This window comes from Chrysemys picta, chromosome 8, assembly GCF_011386835.1.
Source record: "Chrysemys picta bellii isolate R12L10 chromosome 8, ASM1138683v2, whole genome shotgun sequence".
Lineage (NCBI taxonomy): Eukaryota > Metazoa > Chordata > Testudines > Emydidae > Chrysemys > Chrysemys picta.
The window spans coordinates 88766723-88785485 of record NC_088798.1 but is presented as its reverse complement, the minus strand read 5'-3'; the positions used below and the strand labels follow the sequence as shown (position 1 = coordinate 88785485).

The 18763-nt window shown below is 50.1% G+C and overlaps 1 protein-coding gene and 1 long non-coding RNA gene across 7 annotated transcripts in view; one reads left to right on the top strand and one right to left on the bottom strand.

Annotated features, from left to right (window-relative positions):
* Positions 1-18763, top strand: part of PPARGC1B (PPARG coactivator 1 beta) — a 110081-nt gene that overhangs the window by 26370 nt on the left and 64948 nt on the right. The window contains exon 1 of one of the 6 annotated variants that reach the window (XM_042850807.2): positions 16669-17256. The exons of the other annotated variants lie outside the window; for them this stretch is intronic. The gene's annotated coding sequence lies outside the window, so the exon portion shown is untranslated. Of the gene's footprint in view, positions 1-16668; positions 17257-18763 lie in introns of those variants that run through there. 6 annotated transcript variants of the gene reach the window in all.
* Positions 496-14030, bottom strand: LOC122173767 (uncharacterized). The gene is made up of 2 exons (XR_006174551.2): positions 12812-14030; positions 496-9629 (listed from the first exon to the last, which is right to left on the bottom strand). It is a non-coding gene; the product is annotated as an uncharacterized LOC122173767 (long non-coding RNA).

Genomic DNA, 18763 nt, shown 5'->3' with positions numbered 1-18763 from the left:
CAAGGACTGCTTGGGTTCCTCCATGCTGTTTGAGTGCTGCCTATTTTCACAGGGCTCTTTACTGGTCTGTTCAGTGGGGTTATCAGAGATGTCTTTCCCAGAGCATGGGGCTGAGTACTCAGCGCCCACCATATTCTGTTGGGACAGGGTTGGGATGGCAGGGCGGGCCCTGCATGGACCGATGGCCTTGCCACAGCCCAGACTGGCAGTTAGCACGTGCAGTCACTCCCTGGCAGTATCAGAGGGAGTGTTGCTGGCATCGTATCAGGTGATTGCACAATCACACACTTTTTTTTTTCCTGTTGGCTGAAAGTGCTGGAGGGTGTGTGTATGTGAAGGCAGGTAGGGACAAGGTCAGGCAGGCACTGAACTGCTAGTCATGTGAGGCCACTTGCAATCTTGTTACAACCGACTAACACTTTGGTAATGTTCATTACAACACCAAATGCCTGTACTCTCACCCAGAACTAGTTGCTCCGTTAACCCATGCCAGGACCTTAAAGCATAGCAATGGTTGAAAGACAAGGGAAAGGTATGGCTTTTTGGGCCATTGGATGGCCACTTCTGCTGGGCTATATTCCGTCACTCCATTGAATGTGAGTCCAGGTATCCTAGTCTCCTCTTGAATGGGCAGAGTTCTGCTCCTAAAGTTGTTTTCCCTGGGACTACCGTTTTGCGCAGTTCCTGTTGATTGTACCATTTCTGTAGGGTTTGTTATGTTCAAAGCACTTCCATGGCAATAGCCACTAAATTGTCTTAGTTCCCCGTGAGGCAGGTCAGTGTTGCCAGTGGGACAGGTGAGTTACACAGAGGAGAAGGCATTTGGCGAAGGCGTAGAGGGTCGTTGGCATTGGCGCTGGAGTGAAGACTTGAGAGCAGAGCTGTGCGAATAATTGATTTTTCGGTTCACTGACAATTCTGAAAAATTGAAAAAATAAATAGTTTCGGGTTGACCTGAAAACAACATTTTTCAAAAATTCTTTCAGGTTGAACAAAACATTTTCACTTTGATTTTGAGCATTTTAAAAAGGTTTTAAAATTATTTTAAATACAATTGAAGGAAATTTCAAAATGAAAAGTCATTTTAAATAGGAACGTCAGAACATTTAGGCTTTTGGGGATTTCTTTTTTTCTTTAAGATGAACAATTCAGCAAAACCTACAGGAATCCGTGAAATGTTTCGGTGTTGCTGAATCTGCGTTTTTTCTAAAAAAAAATATTGTCAGTTGAAAATTTTTGCCCACTTTGTTTGGGAGTTCCTGAACCTCTGTGTTGTACTGAGACTCTGAATTTATATAGCGCCCCTCGTTTGAAGGAGCCAGACACGTGTTGCAGACTGGCACGTAAACGATATATGGGGTTCACCTCAGCCAGCACTGATATGCAGCCGCTCCTGGGATGGAACGCGGCAGCCCTGCTGCGTGGCAGTTGAGGCAGAAAGTGAAGAGGAGTCCTGCCTAGCAGGAGAAGGTAGGTGAGCAGATGTAGGCACCCAGGTTAGAGTTTGGCGAGGCGGCTATGCCCTGTCTACACCTGTGTGACCACTGGAATGGGAGACGTAGCAGGGTTACACAGGAGGAGCTAGAATTATCCCAGAGACATGTGCTGACTTTCCTTTGGGAAGCAGCCCATAAGTGCCGGAACTAGGAGTGCTGGGGGTGTGGTCGCACCCCCTGCCTTGAAGTGGTTTCCATTATATACAGGGTTTACAGTTTGGTTCAATAGCTCCCAGCTCCCTCCCTCCCCCCTACTGTACAAATTGTTCCAGCACCCCTGAAGCAACCTGTTGTATGACTGCACTGTTACCCTTTACCCTGCTCATCCTCCTCTGCATGCCTGTCCAATCTGCCTTAGGGAACCACCTCTCGCTTCTGAGCGGTCAGATGTGGAGAATGCACCTGGCTGTTCACCCAGGAAGGCTCCAGATGTTGATGCTGACGGAATGAATGTTGTTGGGGGTCCTTGCCGGTATAATTTAACTGGAGCCAGGCGGCTTTTCAGGGAGTCACTGTGACACCGGCAGTTACAGACGGCAAAGGCCCACGTACACTCTCTCCTGGGTGACCCAGGAGCAGTGTGAACCCTGGAGGGTTAATTCCCCTGCTGCAGCTACACAGCCATCTTAGCACAGCTGGGGCCTTAGCTAGTCTGTCCCTGTTCCCACTCCTTTTACAGTATGGGCTTGCTGGCGAAGGAAGCCCCGTAATCTCCTCTGTCCTACTCCTTTCCTTCTTTGGTCTTTCTCCCTGCTCTGTGCACCACCACCCGCTCCCTCCCTCGTTCTTTCCAGAGCCCATGTCTGTGTTTGTTGCTTCACATTGAAGCAGACAGAAAACTAGCAAGAGCAGAAATGGTCCCTGACAACTGTTTGTCTACAGTGAAGCCCGGCGGGTCCCCTCATGTGGATTGTAGCCAATACGGAGGCAGTTTTGCAAAGGTTTCTCGTGTATCAGTCTCAATCAGTCTCTGCCAGAATTCAAGATGGATGCCAACCGGCTTTCCGGGCTTATAGTGCTTAGCACTTAGAAAGCCCTTCACAGCTGCAAAGCCCTTTACAGCCATTTACTAATTCATCCTCCTGTGGGGAGGTCAGGATCATTAGTCTCATGGTATGGATGGGGAAACTGAGGCACAACAAATGAAAGTGAAGCATTCAGGTCATAGAGTGAGTTAGTGGCTGAGTTAATCATGTGGTGTCTCCAACACTTGTGGATCAATTCGGATTAGAATTCAGAGCTTTCCAGCTCCCACTCCCATTCCTTGTCCACTCTCTCATGCTGGTCTCTTGACTGGGCATGCTCCCTGCAGGGGATCTTCAGATGTTACGCTGGCCGCTCTTCTCCTTGAACTGAGAGGAGATAATCCTTGGTTGTTGACGGTGGCAATGTCTTTCAGGCCAGCGGCCAATGTGAGACTAATACAGACAGAGATACTCCACTGGAGCAGCATCAGTGAGCCTTGAGCATAGATTCGTCACTGGGATCGTGTAGTCTGACCTCCTGTATCACACAGGCCATAAAACTTCTCAAAATAATTCCTACAGCAGATTCTTAGAAAAAAAATCATATCTTGCCAGTGATCGGGAATCCACCATAACCCTTGGTAAATTGATCCAGTGGTAATTACTCTCGCTGTTAAAAATTTACACTGTATTTCCAGTCTGAATTTATCTAGCTTCAACTTCCAGCCATTCGATTATGTTATACCTTTGGCAGCTAGATGCAAGAGCCCATTATCAAATATTTGTTCCCCATGTAAGTACTTATAGCCGGTAATCAAGTCCCTCCTTAGCCTTTTCTTTGTTAAACTAAATAGATTGAGCTCCTTGAGTCTGTCACTGTAAGTTTTCTAATCATTTAATGCTTCTCATGACTCTTCTCTGAACCCTCTCCAATTTTTCAACATCTGCCTTGAACAGTGGACACCAGAACTGGGCACAGTATTCCAGCAGCCAAATACAGAGGTGAAATAACCTCTCTACTCCTACTCGAAATTACATTGATGCATCCAAGGATTGCATTAGTCCTTTTGGCCACAGCGTCGCATGGGGAGGTGGAACGGAGCTGACCAGAGCTGTGTACATTGGGTGTCCTTGGACCGTCATCTAGAGCCAGTTGAAACTCAGGATTTCTGGTTCATGGGAAATTTCGACATATTGAAATGTGTTTTGGAAATTTGTCTGAATCAGATGCTTTATGTCAAAGTATCAAACTGTTTCATTACAACACAAAAGGAGACACTTTGATAAAAGAAGATGAAATGTTTCAATAAGTACCAAGTAACAGCTGCCTTGAAATATTCTATTATTTTTATTTTAAAAATAATTAAACTATTACATTGTGTCATATGAGTATGGCAGTAGCCTCACATTATGCACAACTACTACTGGCATATTATAAAGCAATGTACAAATCACTAAAATAATATAAACATTAAAAAACAATAAAATATTTGAATTTCCCCGAAACTAATGATTTTTATTAATTTCGAAAGATTTTTTCGGCAGGAGCGTTCGTAGAAATCAAAAGACATTTTCCGAAACTTTTCAATTTGTGAGAAAAATGGCATTTTGCATTAAAAAAAAAATTATTTTGATGAAACATTTCCAGCTGACTCTGCCTGCAGCACATTGTCCAGCAGCAGGGCTGCAGCCCAGTGAGGAACGCCTGGCCCTGAGCTGGCCTGAGCATGACACTAATGGGGAGGTGAAACCAATATAAATGCTGATGGTGAGCAAAGCCCGAGTCAGTTTGCAGGGGGTCAGTCCAAGCCCAGCAGCTCCGCAGAGCAGGCATCTGGGCAGCGGTGGGCGGGAGAGGCGGAGGGTGTCCTTTCAGCTAGGATGAAGCAGAGCTCAGGCTTCAGCCTGCAAATGTCACTGTCTGAAATAAACAAAGGTCAAGATGAGCTCTCAGGATGAAAACAGTTCCTCCGGGTGGGGCTAAGGCCCCCCACAGCCCAGCCGAGGGGAATTAGTGCCAACGCTTAGACGTGTTCCAGCACAGGAAGGTCAGCATCACCGATCCGTCCCGGGACTGCACCATGGGCCGGAACTGTGTCCTCTCCACCTGCCCCCTCCTTCCCCTTTCCCCCTTCTGCCGCCCTGCTTCTTCCCCAGCACTCCTCCACATCTCCCCAGACATCTGGATCCCTGAGCGTCCCCAGGATGTTTACTTGCTGATCGACCGTGGGAGAATTTCTGGAGCATGCGCTGCTGCTGCTTGGTCTGCCATAGGAGGAGTGGAGATGCTAGACGGGTGGTCATGCAGCTGCACTCCGATTCCAGCCCCGTTCCCATCCTGGCCTCTCTGGTCCCAGCTCCGGAGTGTGCTACCCATTTCTGAGCCTTTTCCTGGACGAACTTGCATGCCCTGAGGGTCACAAGCAGGAAGGAAGGAGACCTATGGGTGGGTGGGTAGGGGGAGTTAGGACCCCAGAGGGCGGGCGTGGGGGAAGTGGTTGTCGGGTGAGCACAGGAATACAAGCTCATGGCTCAGACCATGCCTGTCTCTTTTAAGGGAGCCAAATCTCCCTTTCTCATCCCCTCCTGCTCCGAGCGTCTCCCTCAGTCACTGCCAAGCCCGGCTCGGCTCCTGCCAACTCTTATTTTAGTGCATTGTTTCTCAGCTGTCCCTGGCTGGTGTCTCAGTGGACTGTTACCCAAATACTCACACTGTCACAAGGGTTTCTCTCCCCGTAAATGAGCGGAAATTGGGGCAAAGGTCTGGGGGGCGGGGAGATGCTGGCCACATTCCCGGTTGCAGTGCCTGGGTCCTGTGTGCTGATCCTCCCTGTACCCTTATTGCTACCCCAGCACCATTCAGACCTAAGAGTCGCCTGTGAGGCCAGGTGTGTTAGAGTCTGTGTGTGAGGGATGCAGGGCCCCTAGCTGCCCTGGCCATGGAGCTGGGCTCAGAGAAGCCTCTTTTGTCCTGGGTTGCGTGTGCTGTTGTGATCACATGTCCACATGCGTGTGCCTGCTCATGTGTGATTTCCTGCAAGGGCCATAGATTTAAACACTTCTCTGTGTGTGACAGAGCAGCTTTGATCCTGAAGGGTCCCACGGGGCTTTACAAGAGAAGGGGTGTAGGCTAGTGATGGAGGCATTGTCTGGTGGTCTGAGCATGGGATGGGGAAAGAGTAACTCTCCTGGTCTGTGTTAGTGATTCCCTCTGAACCCATAGGCCTGTCACTGCTTTGTGCCTCAGTTATCCCCCTCTAAAATCACAAGGACACTGCCATCCAGAGCTGGCTGAGAAATGGGGGAGGAATTTTTGTGGCCTTTTTTTTTTAATCCACTCCCTTCCGCACCCCCATATTTTAAAAAAGAAATTTAGTATTTTGAAATGTTGTTAAAATTTGAAAAATGAAGAGCTAGGTGGTAGGAACGAAGGGGGGAAATTCAGGAAAAAGAAATCGCCCAACAACCTTTTTTTCCTTTGTAAAAAAAAGTCTAAAATTAGAAATTTCAGCAGAATTTCAAACCTGGAAAATTGTCGCTCGTCTGTGCAGTCTCTGTGTCATGCGGGGGTGTTCTGAGCATGAGATAGGCTCATTGTTTGTCAGTGCTGATGGTATGTTCAGCCTTGTGCAATGCACAGAAGCACAGACAGTCTCCACCTCTAGGCGCTGACAGTGTAACAGGTGGATGCCCAGAAGAAGGGACTTGCTGGGAAACTAGATTGTATATCACTTTGGACACATAAAGGGATCTCGTCCATCACCATTGAAATGCACCCGCCTCGGCGGCGGAACGTGGCATCTGAAAACAGTGAACAGCAACACTACGCAACAGTATAGGCCAGAAAAGGAAGCAGAATTCTGCGTCCTGTTGACATCCAAGGGGACTGTTGGGAGGCAGAATGAAATCGCATACCTGTGCGATCCTAGGGACTAATTGCACAGCCCTTGATGCTGACAGCCACAACTGAAAAGCAGACAGAGCACAGAGGGACATCACCTCAGCCCGAGCCCTGAGGGAGAGCAGCAAAGCAGCCAGGAACTGGCCTAAAGGGAGGGCCAGCCAGGGATTGCCCCCCCCGACCAAGGGAAGCCGACTCCTTGGGAGGGGTGAGAGGGTGGGCCAGAGTGGGAGGGGGCAGGGCAGATGATCCTTGGCTGGTACAATGGTTATTATAGTACAACTGGAGCCAGTCTCCAAGGGCCTGAATGGCTCCCATCTGGGCCAGGATCAGTGAAACAGAACGAAGCGTAAGCCACCTTTCCTCCCGCTCTCCTTAGCTTAGCTAGATCAATCAGTGTCACATAGGGGTGTGAAAAATTCTCACCCTTGGGCTCTGCAGTTAAATCCACCAAACTTTGGAGTAGACATGGGGGTGGGTGAGACTTCTAGTGGGTGCAGTTACCTTCTTTTCCCATGGCCATTGTGAACACTGTGAGGAGTGGAACGAGGCCCCTGCGCCGGGGGTGTTTCAGAGAGAGAACATTCTGCATCAGGTAGCTTCCCTGCCCCTCCTGTGCTGCAGCATAGACATTGCTACAGACCCCTGGGATTGCGTTTATTGATACAATGAACCACTCAAGAATGCTCAATATAAAGTTAGAGGGGAGGGGCCGCTGTCCCGACGCAGGCTCCCAAGCACTGCTGTGGAGCTGTTTCTCACCACCAGTATCCTTCCACCAGGGAAAATAATGTTTGCATGGCACTGGGCTACTTCATTAGTAGCTAACCATTACCTCTGAGAGAACAATACCGTGCCCTGACTTTCAGCTCTCGCTGGTACTGTCTTGTGTGGCACTGAGGCCGTTGTTGGCATTTTAGAAACAACAGGGACCTGCCAGCTGGTTTGCAGCTTTAGTGTACGTGCTGGGATTCAGTGAGTCTCGACGGGGCAGGAATTGCTCTTCCATGCATGTCTCTGGACTCAGATATATTTTCTTTAACTCTTTGTTTATTCATGTAGGAAGTATTAACAGGTTCACAGATTCTTGCCATGTAAATATCAGAAACAAAACAATTATTGCAACAGTGAGCTTTTGTTTAACTAGACATTATCCAGGAATATAGTCCTCAGACCTTTCTGTTTAACAGGGTGTTACCATATTACAGAGTGAGCATCATTCCAACACCTGTAATATGTCGTTTCTAGTGGTTTTAATAATCTGAGTGAAATCTCTCTGTACGTTTTTAACAGATTGGGCATGTCTACTGAATGTTAATATTCCAGAATATTGGACAGGTGTGCTGTGTTTTTGCAGGTGAATGTGCTTTGGGACTCAGATATTTTTAGCGCAGATGATTAATTGTTTAGCACCTTCCCCTGTGTCTTTTTGGCTTTGACCATTGGTTGGATGCACTGCTTGGGGGCGTTCCTCTTGGCTGGCCCCACAGTCACAAGGCAGGAATATTCTGAGTGGAGATGTTGCCATGGAATAGCAGCACTGCTAGAGTCTGCCAGCCAATTGGAGCGCAGGGCCGCTTGGACCTCCTGAATAGCAGGTGTCCCAAAGTGAACCAACGTTCTGGAAGCACTGGCATTAGGAGGCAGGATGCCTGGCGTTTCCATCCTCCTTGGCCCTGAGTCAATGAGACTGCATGCCAAGAGCAACGGGATGCTTACTCTAAACATCCAGCAGAGCGTCTTCCCATCCAGGCTTCCAAAATTGAGCAGCATTGCAGAGGCGGCAGCTAATTTCCAGTGATGTTCCCTGTTTTTACCCACCAGCTGGAGTGACCAACATGGAAAGAGTTCAGCTGACCTGGCCAAGGTCCCACATGGCTCAGGAAGAATGTGAACCCAGGGTTCTTTACTCTATAAACACAAAGGCCCAGATCCTAATTTTCACTGATTTCGGCTTTGAGGATCTGGGCCTAGATGTCTGGGCTTTCTTTCTGTGATAGGTGGGTTTTCTCTGGGCGTGCTGGGTAGTAGAGAAGGGATTTAGGACATCTTTTTGGCTTCCCCATATTCCTGACCAACCATTTCGAGGACCACTTTCCTCTCCGAGGTCACATATAGGGTGAAGGCCATTTTTATGAAGGCCCCTCCATGTTGTAGGGCATCCTGATTCAGCCTATGGGAAACTGTGTGGGACAAACCACGTGTGAGAAGCCAGATTACAGATACCTGTAGAGGGCATGAGCCTGGTTAGCGCTAGCACAGGGGGCTACAGACAAGGAAGATTTGGAGAATCCAGGTAGAACCATAATGAGATTCAGTCACATTGTGACCAAAATGGAGACTGTTTCCTCCCTGCTCTGCACTGCAAAGGGAACAGGCTGAGGGGAGTTAGTCCGGCTGTTGGGACTCAGGATGGGGTTCAGAATGTACAGTCCCTCTCTGTAGGGCCCAGCCTGTGGGGTACTGGGTGCCTCCCTCAAGGTACTGAGCACTGACAGCTCCCGTTGGTGTGAGTGGGCGCATAGGGTGCTGAGCACCTGGCATGGTCAAGGCCAGTCAGGGGAGCATTTCTCTGCATCCTGAGGAGAGGCTGCCTTGTCCTGATTTTCAGCACCCTCTCTCTGTCTTGGCCAAGGATTAGCTGCTTACCCTGGGAACTGGCTGGAAGCAGACGTGGGTGAGGGGAGTTTCATGGCTTGATCTGTAGTTAGTTGTCTTTCTCTTGTATTTCTCATGGGCCAGGGGATGCCCATGCTCCTGTGCTTTGACAGGGCTCCAGATATACAGTTCAAGGTCTCCAATCTAGGTACCGTGCCCCTCTGCTCAACAGCCCCACCTGTCACTGGTGTTCAGGTAGCTTTGGGCTCACACCGTGCAGCTGCCAGGGGTTCACCCTCTTGCCTTCCTTGTTTTATAGGCAGGCCGGTATGCCCAGGTTGCTGAGGCCTAGTGGTGGTTGTGTAACTGTCACTGGTATGTAACCTATGCCCTCAGGCCCAGAGTCCCAGGAACCACCACAGCTAGCTGAGAAAGGGCAGGGGTCTCTCCTCCCCCAGGATGAGGAAGATCAGTGGGATTTCCTGCTACGTGCTGGATCGGAACGCAGGCTGAGAGTCCCAGGGAGTGAGGTGTAAGTGGCCCCAGGTTCACTTCTCCACAGCATCCTCCTTCTTTTCATTCAGGTGACACTGGGCTCCCTTCCGGCTCAGACACTCCCGAAAAGACAGTGACACTGGGCTGATAAATCTAGAGGCTGTTCTTCCATGGCTATAGGAAAAGACAGGGTAAGAATTACACTTGGGGCTCAGACCTGCCTTTAATCTCCCCTACAGCAAGAGGCAGAATTGACCCTTCTGTTGTTAGAACAGATTTGGTCAGTGATAGCAAGAAAACTCCATCTTTTCCTCCCTTCCCTCCCAAACACAGAGAGCTGCAGGACCCTCTGGTAAAGGCCCCATCAGACAATCTGCTCTCACGGACAGGCAGGAATAGACAAGTACAGCCTGGGCCCACGTGGGGCAGGGTCACCTGAGAGATGATCCCTATCGGAAGTGTGCAGGGGAAGTTCAGTGGCCACCTCCCGTGTGGTCTCGCTGTCTTTTGTCTCCAAAGGGCATGGCTTCACTTTGGTCTCATCGAGAGTGTCAGTGAGTGATGTGTGACTACCCCCTCGTCTGTCCTCCCACAGGGGAGATGTGTACATTCACCTGCAACAGGAATTGTTGCTGCTGCGAGGAAGCCCTGCACTAGAACGGGGAGAGGGGGCTGTGAGTCGTGACTAAGGTACATCAGCAGAGCTGGGGGCTAGGGATTGAACAGCAGGGCATGGTGCACGTTAGGAATGAGCAGAGCTGGGGCATTTATCTAGGATGTATTAGCTGGGGCGTCACAGGTCAGGAGTGAGGGGCACTGGCAGAGCTGTGTCAGGGAAGCCCTGGATTGGAATAGCCTTGGGTGCTGCAGATCCGCTCTGAGGAGCTAGCAGAGCTGGGGAACGGGGTGTGTTTGGGCAGCTTACAGAGTGCCTGCCTCTTGAGCTCAAGCCAGTGATATGCAAATTTCCCCACCCTCCTTCCTCCATAGGCTCATCACTTCTGGAGTCAGACAAGCACATTCCTGGCCTGGGAATTCCCCCAGCTTGCTTCAGGGATCCTTGCCCTAGCAACCTGAGTTGCTGTAAAGATGATGTTGTCCAGGTACAGAGGCTGGACCCTCCTTCAGTACATTGTGTTTCCTTCCTGGGTTGTTTCTTTGGGGAGGAGGTTGTGCAAGGAACAGCCTCGCTCCCTCCCTCCCAGGGTTTGGAACTGGTGGTAGGATGGAATGTGCTTCCAGCTGAGCAGAACAGGTGCCCAGTGCTGCTGGAAAGGATGCTCTGCTGTAGGGAGGATTTGATGGGAAAGGCCTTTATGCAGCACATTTTGAGGATGATGTTTGTTTTAACCCATTGTGCCCACTTCTGGCAACCCCATCCAGATAGGCTCTGCAGAGCCACACCTGACTCTTGTGTGTTGTTGCGGTGAACTCCTGTAACTTGGCTTTGTGCCATCTCATTTGTTACTCCCAGGAGGACAGCGGATCCCTGAGTACTTCCTGGTTCAGGGCTGCGTGTCCCCAGGGGAGGTAGGCACCACATCTCTGTGCATTTGGCTCTCTTGCGGTTGGGTGTGGCACACAGCAGTAACTTGTCTCACCTGCTGCTGCTAGGTTTTAGGTGTCTTGAGTATCTTGGAACTCTGCCACTGCAGCAGGGTAGTGGTTTCTGCCGCTCTGAACTTGCCTGTGGTGAGTCTGATCAGGAATCCGGCTGTTTCCTGATTGGTGCTAGGGAGGGTTCTGCCCATTTCCACTGTGCCCGAAATCGGATTCTTCCCCCGCTCTGTTCCCAACCTCCCCAGGTGAGAAGGGTGTGGGTGAGAAGGGTTTGGCACTTTAGGGCATGTCTACACGGAAAAACAATTTGGCTTAAAACGGCAGTGAAGACATTGCAGCTTGGCTTTAACTTGGGTTAGCATCTTGACTTCAATCTTAGGCTGCCCTATAGGTTTGACCTTGAGCTGCTGGCCTGAGTTAGAAGCCGAATTACCCTGTCTCCACTGTTACTTTAACCTGAGTTAGCTAAGCTGAGTTAAGAACACACCGTTATTTTGCAGCGCAGACGTACCCATTGATGGCAGGGAGGCAGCTTTGCTCTCTTACCAGGTGCAATTGAGCCACGCGGTTTGCTCCGTGGTGAGTCACTGGGCCAAATGATTAGTGCAATTACCCATGTGTATTTATTTCTGATCTGTTATATATTATCTTGGAAATCAATAGCGAAGCTCATTCCCAGCCCAGAGCAGGGACGTCTCTTTCTGTTCCCAGGCCAGGGTCTCCCAGACCCTCCAGATCCAGTCTCTACATCATGCCTGTCTCAGATCTGCATCAAAAGCCATTCTGACCTCCCTTTCCCGGCTGCAGCAACACAGATCCCGGCCTGTGGCTGACAGATCATTATGAGGGGTGTAGGATTATGCTAGCCCATCTTCTCAGTCTTTGCTCACCATCGAATTTGAGAATTGCCCCCTTCTGCCTCCCACATCAGGACATGCCCTGGAACTTTGAACAGGCCTAGGGCAGCCAGTGGGCAAAAATTAACCCAGTAATTGTGAGTATCATGATGGAAGGAAACCCAGGAAGGGAGTCCCCTTAAAAATGCAGTTTAGATTTTCTCTCCCGCTATGGGATCTGAGATGTAGAAACAAAATTATTGCGTGACCTGAGCAATCCTAGGAATTTGGCATAAATGATTCCTAGCTCCAGAGGGACGGTTGATTCCATCAGATTGACTCCTGACATCCTGGCTTTTTGGATTGTGAAATGTACCAATGTGCCAAACCTCATCAGCAGAAAACAACATAAAACTGGCTCTCGGAGGGGCGGGGGCTGGCCCAGGCTGGTTAGCTAGCGTCTCCTGGTCCTTAGCTGCTCTGCTCTCACAAACAGTAAAGGGAATCCCCTTTCCCAACTACTTCCAATGCATCTGAGGTGGTAAATGGCCAAGTGCTGATCTGAGATATGGAGATGGGGTTCATTCTCTTGGAAGATGCCTACAGTGTGAAGCATTGGGGTTAAATCTACAGCTCTGGGGCCTTCTCTAAAATGCTGCAAATGCCAGGGGGAGACCCCCAAAGATTTTACACTGTCCAAACAACTATGTTTAGTACCTGGGCTGGCTTAAGCAGGGCAGTTTAATTCACTTGTGGCCAAACTGGATCATAACTGCAGTTCTGGGCAGGGCCAAAGCAAGTTGTATCCCAGCGTGAGCTTTTAGGCTGGGCTATGTACCTGGTTTGCTCCCATCTACACTGGCAAGAGCAAGTTGTTTGTCACTATGTGGGGAAGGGCTCCTGTCCCGCAGCAAGCTGGTTTTTATAGCTTTGATCTATATTTATAAGATCCATATTTACGATTTTGTGCTCTCTGCATTACTGTCCTCCTCTCAGAGCAGTGGGGACCCTAGACGGGGTGCTGAATGCAGAACAAGTAGACAGTGTCTTCCCCCTGTTCAGCTGTGACTAATCCCAACACTGCCCACTGTTTATTTTTATACTGATGAATAATGAGGTTTCTCTTGCTGCTGCTACACTTGTTTCTGACTGTTTCCAGTTAGTTTAGATCAGTTAATGATTGTCCGAGTGGCTGACATACATGCAGGTTCTACACGCGCACAGATGTGGACGGTATTTTGAAGACAGACTTGCCAGTGAACTGCGGAATGCCCTGGGGCTTGCGTGGCCTTTCAGATCATTCTGGTGCATTAAATGAACGTGGAAGACCAATCAGACCTCTCTGTAGCTACACACAGGTTGATTTTTTCTTTTTAGGGACAGATTTTTGATGTGCCACCAAAAATACAAGCTTACAACTACTCTAAAGGCCCCAGTAGAAGTACCTAGTTTTCACACACCAATACGTCCGGCTGATTGCATACTCTGCACCAGAGTATCTGAGCACCCTGCAGAATCCTTCAATCCGAAGAGGTCTATCCTACAATTATATGTGTAGATGAATATTGTTGGCATGTAGTTGCGACTTTGGCCTTTGAGTTGTGCAGGCAGCTGTATTGGAAGGGCGTGGCCGAAGGGGGATGCTGGGGCCAGACACACACCACTACCTTCCTTCTAGCACTTCCTTGCTCTCCCCCTCTCCCCCCGTGTTTGGTGGCTTTTGTGTTCCTGGCATAGCAGCTTGCTCCTCAGTGAGACAGCCAGAGAGCAATGCAGTGTGTCAGTGCCTGTCCCCGTGCACGTGGCTGATTGCTCCCACTGGCCAAGGGCTGACGGAGGGCAGGGAGATGTTGTCACAGGCACCCTGGCTCAGCTTGTACTGAATCCAGCAGGAGGCCCAGTAATAAATGAGGATGCTATATTTAGAGGCACAGTCTGGAGGAGCGTCACATTGTTGCCAGCAGATTTACTACACAACACAAGCAGGTTTCCCTGCTTTGCTGCTGCTGCTTCTCTCTCAATACCACCTTTCCAGCAGGATTTTATGGGAGATCCAGTACCAGCCAGAAAAAAACACGCCTAAGGTTTAGTGCCCAGTCACGGACGGTCAGAGCAGGATCAGCTCCAAGGAGCTCTGGGAGGGTAGGGGTGAGGTGGCCAGGAGCCCATTTGCTTTGGCAAAGGCTTCATTTACTTGCAAGGAAGTTTAGTAACAAAGAAACATGTTCCTGGGACAGATCCATCTTCTGTGTCACACTCGCCTGGTGGTCATCCTGCTTTCCTGGCACGTTCGGTAACTCAGCCAGGCGGGAATCCTCCTCCCTACTTCCACCATGGCCCTCGCTGATCGATTTCTATTCCTCTTACAAAGGGCTGCGCGAACGCCTGCCTTGCTGCTGTCCACAGCCTTGTGCAGAGCTCTCAGCACAAGTTCAGCACAGGGGAAATTCTACACTAGGCAAAAAAATTTTCCCCTCCATTGCTACTGTGGATCCAGCAACACTGGGACCCTCTAGTGCAGATGTGCTGTGGGCTTCCGCTGCCATTTCTGCATTGTGTCATCTAACCCAGCACAGGCTAATCCGTAGGGGTCTTACAACGCTGGCAGCAGCCCATGTCCCCAGTGTGGCTAACAATGAACTGAGGTGAGCAACAGGGGGATGTCTTGGCAACATTTTCTTTGTGTAGCCAGGGCCATAGAGGCTTCTGCTAACCAGGGACAGCATGCTAAACACCCTGCAATCCGAGTAACAAGCAGATAAAGTGGGTGGAGAGGGGTAATTCATTGCAGGAAACGCTCAGCTGCGACCCCCCCATGTCTCCCACTCACAGCCCGCACGGCAGATCTCCAATGGAGTCATTCCAGGGTTCAATTAGAACAATGCCACCAAAGGTTCTGGTGATGCAAGATTGCAGGGTCATGCTGTAGAATGTCTCCAGGGATCCGCAATGGACGGACATCCTTTAATGCTCAGTTACTTGTTTGTTTCACATCCCGACGGGGATCGTTTAGAACAAACACTGTCCAGATATTAGCTTGTTTCTCTCCTCCCCCCACCATCTTTCTTTTAAGAATCTGCGTCAGTTTTTTAAAGTCGAAGGTTGAGGCCAGGTCTAAACTACAGTGTTTTGCCAGCATAGCTCTGTCTGTTAGGAGTGTGATACTATACTGGCCAAAGAACTTCTTTGGCTGGTATACACTGCGTCGCCTGGAGGGAGCTTTGCTGGCATAGCTGTACCAGCAAAGCCTTCGTAATGTAGCCTAGCCCTGAGATTTTTCAGGCAGTGCAGAAGATCTTCCAATTGGCCTATGCACTGCTTTGGAAATCTCAACACAACGGCATTGTCTTAATGCAGGCAGGTGTCCTCACCCAGCTCTGCCAGCGGACCTTAGTTCTGACCTGCAGCATTCGTAACTAGCTCTGTGCTTCCCACACACAGCTCTGCCGAGGTACCTCAGTCCTGACCTACAGTACCTCTTGCTATTTGTTTTCTTCCTCACCTCTGCTCTACCAATGCACCTCTGTTTGCATCATGCTCCGTTATTCCAGGATTGAACCTCTCCAGAGCAGCTATCCAGTTGTTCATTTCCCAATAGTTTGGTGTTGTACACAAGTGTCCTCTAAGGTCTCTAATTAGCTCACTGGACATGTTTTGCTAGGAGTCTAAACATAGATGTGAACCTGGGTCCTCAGCGATGCAGTCAGTGAGTTGAGAGCCCCTGCAGAGCAGGTTTCCTGGAGCTGGTGGTGCATGGACCCTGCTGTCTTGTGTTGTCATGGAGTGAACACCCCAATGCAGCCATCTCTCCTCTCTGAAGCTAAAAGGCCCCTCATGATCCTCCCCATCTCTATGGCACATGGATCTCTGTCCCCAGCTGGAAGCAGTGTGGAGGCCACTTCACTATCAGCCGTTCGTGCACAGCAGCGTGGTCTTTCCTCCAATCACCCTTGGCGGCACACTGCTTGCATCATCAATACCGTAAAGCTCGAGGACACCTCAAGGTCTGAGAAACCTGCTGACACGGCTGATTTCCAGCTGCCTCACTCCGTGCTTCCTACCTTTCATAATCCCGTGCAAAAAGCAGAGTGCTACCACGGGGTACCAAGCTGCTACCGACACCGCAATCCGTGTTGCAGAGAGAGCATCTTGATAACAGTAGAGAGAAACTGCGGAACAGTGGTTCCCAGCCACTGCTACGTGCCACATGGCTCTGTCCAAGCATGAAGATGTGTCTGGGAAAGTAGGGAAGCTTGTGCAATGATAACGGAAGAGGATCTGCAGGGCTCGTTCAGCACAGAGGACAGCAGCATCCAGGGGTGGGGGGAGGAAGAGCCTGGGTATCCCAGGAGAGACCATTTCAGGAGAGGGGGGAAGTACCCACCTGACCGAAAGGCGGAGGAAGCCAAACTAATTCATATGGTTACAGTTGCCTCTGTTTACTATAAATACTGATACAATTAAACCAGCCCCTAGCGGTTATGACAGTTCAGATCCTCCAGGTGGACCTTGATTTGAAACAGAATTTCAGAACTTTGGGGCCTGATCGTAAGCTCAGTTGCCCAGGGTAGGTGCAGCCACATGGCTGGAGAAATGTGCTGGCTTCCTATGTGCTGCAGCAGGAGCTTTCAGCTGGGCAGGGACATGCAGCCAAGACCAGAACGTCCGGCCCCTGATTTGACTGCAGGATCACCACTGGGCACAAGCCTGATGTGTCCTGGCACTTGAATTCACAGCCTCTGAGTTCAGTCTGTTCTCCACCTGCATTGCTTGCCTGGCAGGCAGAGGGTGGGGGGGGGCTACAGATGATCCCACTGGCGTGTCCCTGAATGGTAGCAGGGCCTGATCAATGTTCCTGTCACTCTTGCTTTCTCTGAGCAAAGCTGGGAGTAGAGCACAGAGCTCCCTTTATCTCCTCCCCCCTCCCCTCTTCTCCAAAGTTTGCACTGCAGTGTTTCTCTCCAAGGTGACATTGGAGGCGAAACTGCCCGTTCAAGGGCACCCAGCTGCATTCCGAGTCCAGCCGCCCCCTGACACAGAAAGCGGAGGCAGCGGAGAGAGACTGATGGCTTCCTTTGAGTGGGGAGATGGAGCTGATAAAAGCCAGGCTGCACGATTGGGTCCCGGGTAACTGGAGCTGCTCACGTGACTCGCAAGCAGCTTTCCCTGATGCCTTTCAAAGTTCTTCAAGGTGGCATGGTGAACAGCCACCTTAACCCCTTCTAGTGCTGGTTGAGGTGACCAGGCATGCCAGGAACTGGTTTCCTCCAGCGCAGACTTCATTGCCAGGCCTATACGCTTGTTGGCGCCTTTGCTTCCAATTCACTTGAGCCAGAGATGGGCCCGCGCGGTAAAGACTGAATCTGGATTGAAACTTCTTCAGAGTACGTGGATCCAGGTTTTAGGTTTGTGCCATTATAGATAAAGGGGCCACGGGCAGAGTTTGGATCAGGGTCCTGTCTGCTCCAATGCCTGGGGCTTTGAGGTTTGATCCATCTCTGATTTAATTGGACATTATGTCAAAAACTGCTGCTAGGGGACCTGTGCCTTTGGGTGGCTGTGAAGAGGCTAGGCGAGGAGCCAGGGACGGAGCTGGGAAGAAGGGGGGGTACAGCTGTTTGGGAGCCCATGCCTCGCTCCAGTTCAGCATGCAGCTGTTAGGGCAGGTTACGTGGATATGGATTTGTCTCAGTTCTGGGATGCGGCATGCACTGTGCTGCCAGCTGGGTTAGCGCTCGAAGCCACTTGTGCTGTATTCGAGACTTCCATCAGCTCCCACTGGATTTCTGCTTGCAAACAATGGCAGCACCTGGGGCATGGAGACACAGCTCAGCACCATTACAGCTGACCCCGCTGGGAGAGAGGAATGTGCTTTGCTTTCTATGGAGGTCTTATACACTATACTAGCATGGATGGATGGAGCACTCGATGATTACCAGTTCTGTTCATTCCCTCGGGGGCATCTGGCATTGGCCACTGTTGGAAGACAGGATAGTGGGCTAGATGGACCTTTGGCCTCTGACCCAGTATGGCCCTTCTTATGTTATGTAGCATCTAGCCCAGTAGTGGTTACTCACTATGTCTACCTGCCATCCTGTACCATCCCCTGAGAGGGGGCTCCTCATCCCCCTTCAGCCCCACTCCCCAGATCCACAAGCCTCAGTCACATTTCTGGACTATGCTGTAGCCTGTTGTCTTGTCAACAGTCAGTGGAGGCCAGTATCCCTTATCTAGGCAGTTGCAGCAAGAAACCAGCTTTGGACACAACTAGAAGGTCTTCAGCTTAGATTTCTTTCCTTTTAGGCTCTTAGGATTTGTGGGGGGTTGTTTGTTCTTAGGTTTATATGGATTCCCACAGGAGGGTAATTTTGAATGGAGAGGAGCTCTCTGTGTCTGGGTTTTTTTACATAGAATTATAATAATTAATAAATAAGTGGACATTTGACCCTGATAGTGATTTTCCATCTGTAGATCTCTAAGGACTTTCCTAAGTTGGGTTGGCGTCAGTGAGGGGGGATTGAGTCAGGAAGATTACAGGATCCCAGAGCATTCAGAGGTGCCTGGCTCCCACTCCCAGGCCAGAATGCATCACCTGTAGTCTAGTCCTGTAACCATACTAGAGCAGGAGCAGCTGGATGAATGGCCAAAGCCGCCAATCCCTAGTTGCTGAGCAGACTCCCATCTCCCCAAGGCTTGGCCCAGAATACATGGCAGTCCAGATCTAGCCAGTCTTTGCTTTCCCCCACCGCCTTCCTAGCCCTGTGCATTGTTATCCTACCTGCGGTGCCACTCACTCAAGTGCTGGGAATTAAAGGGCAAATAAAAGGTTTTACTACGTAATGTAATCATCCAGGTAAATGGATGGAATGAAAAGAGTGTTGATGTATAAACAGACCAGAGGAATTCCCATGA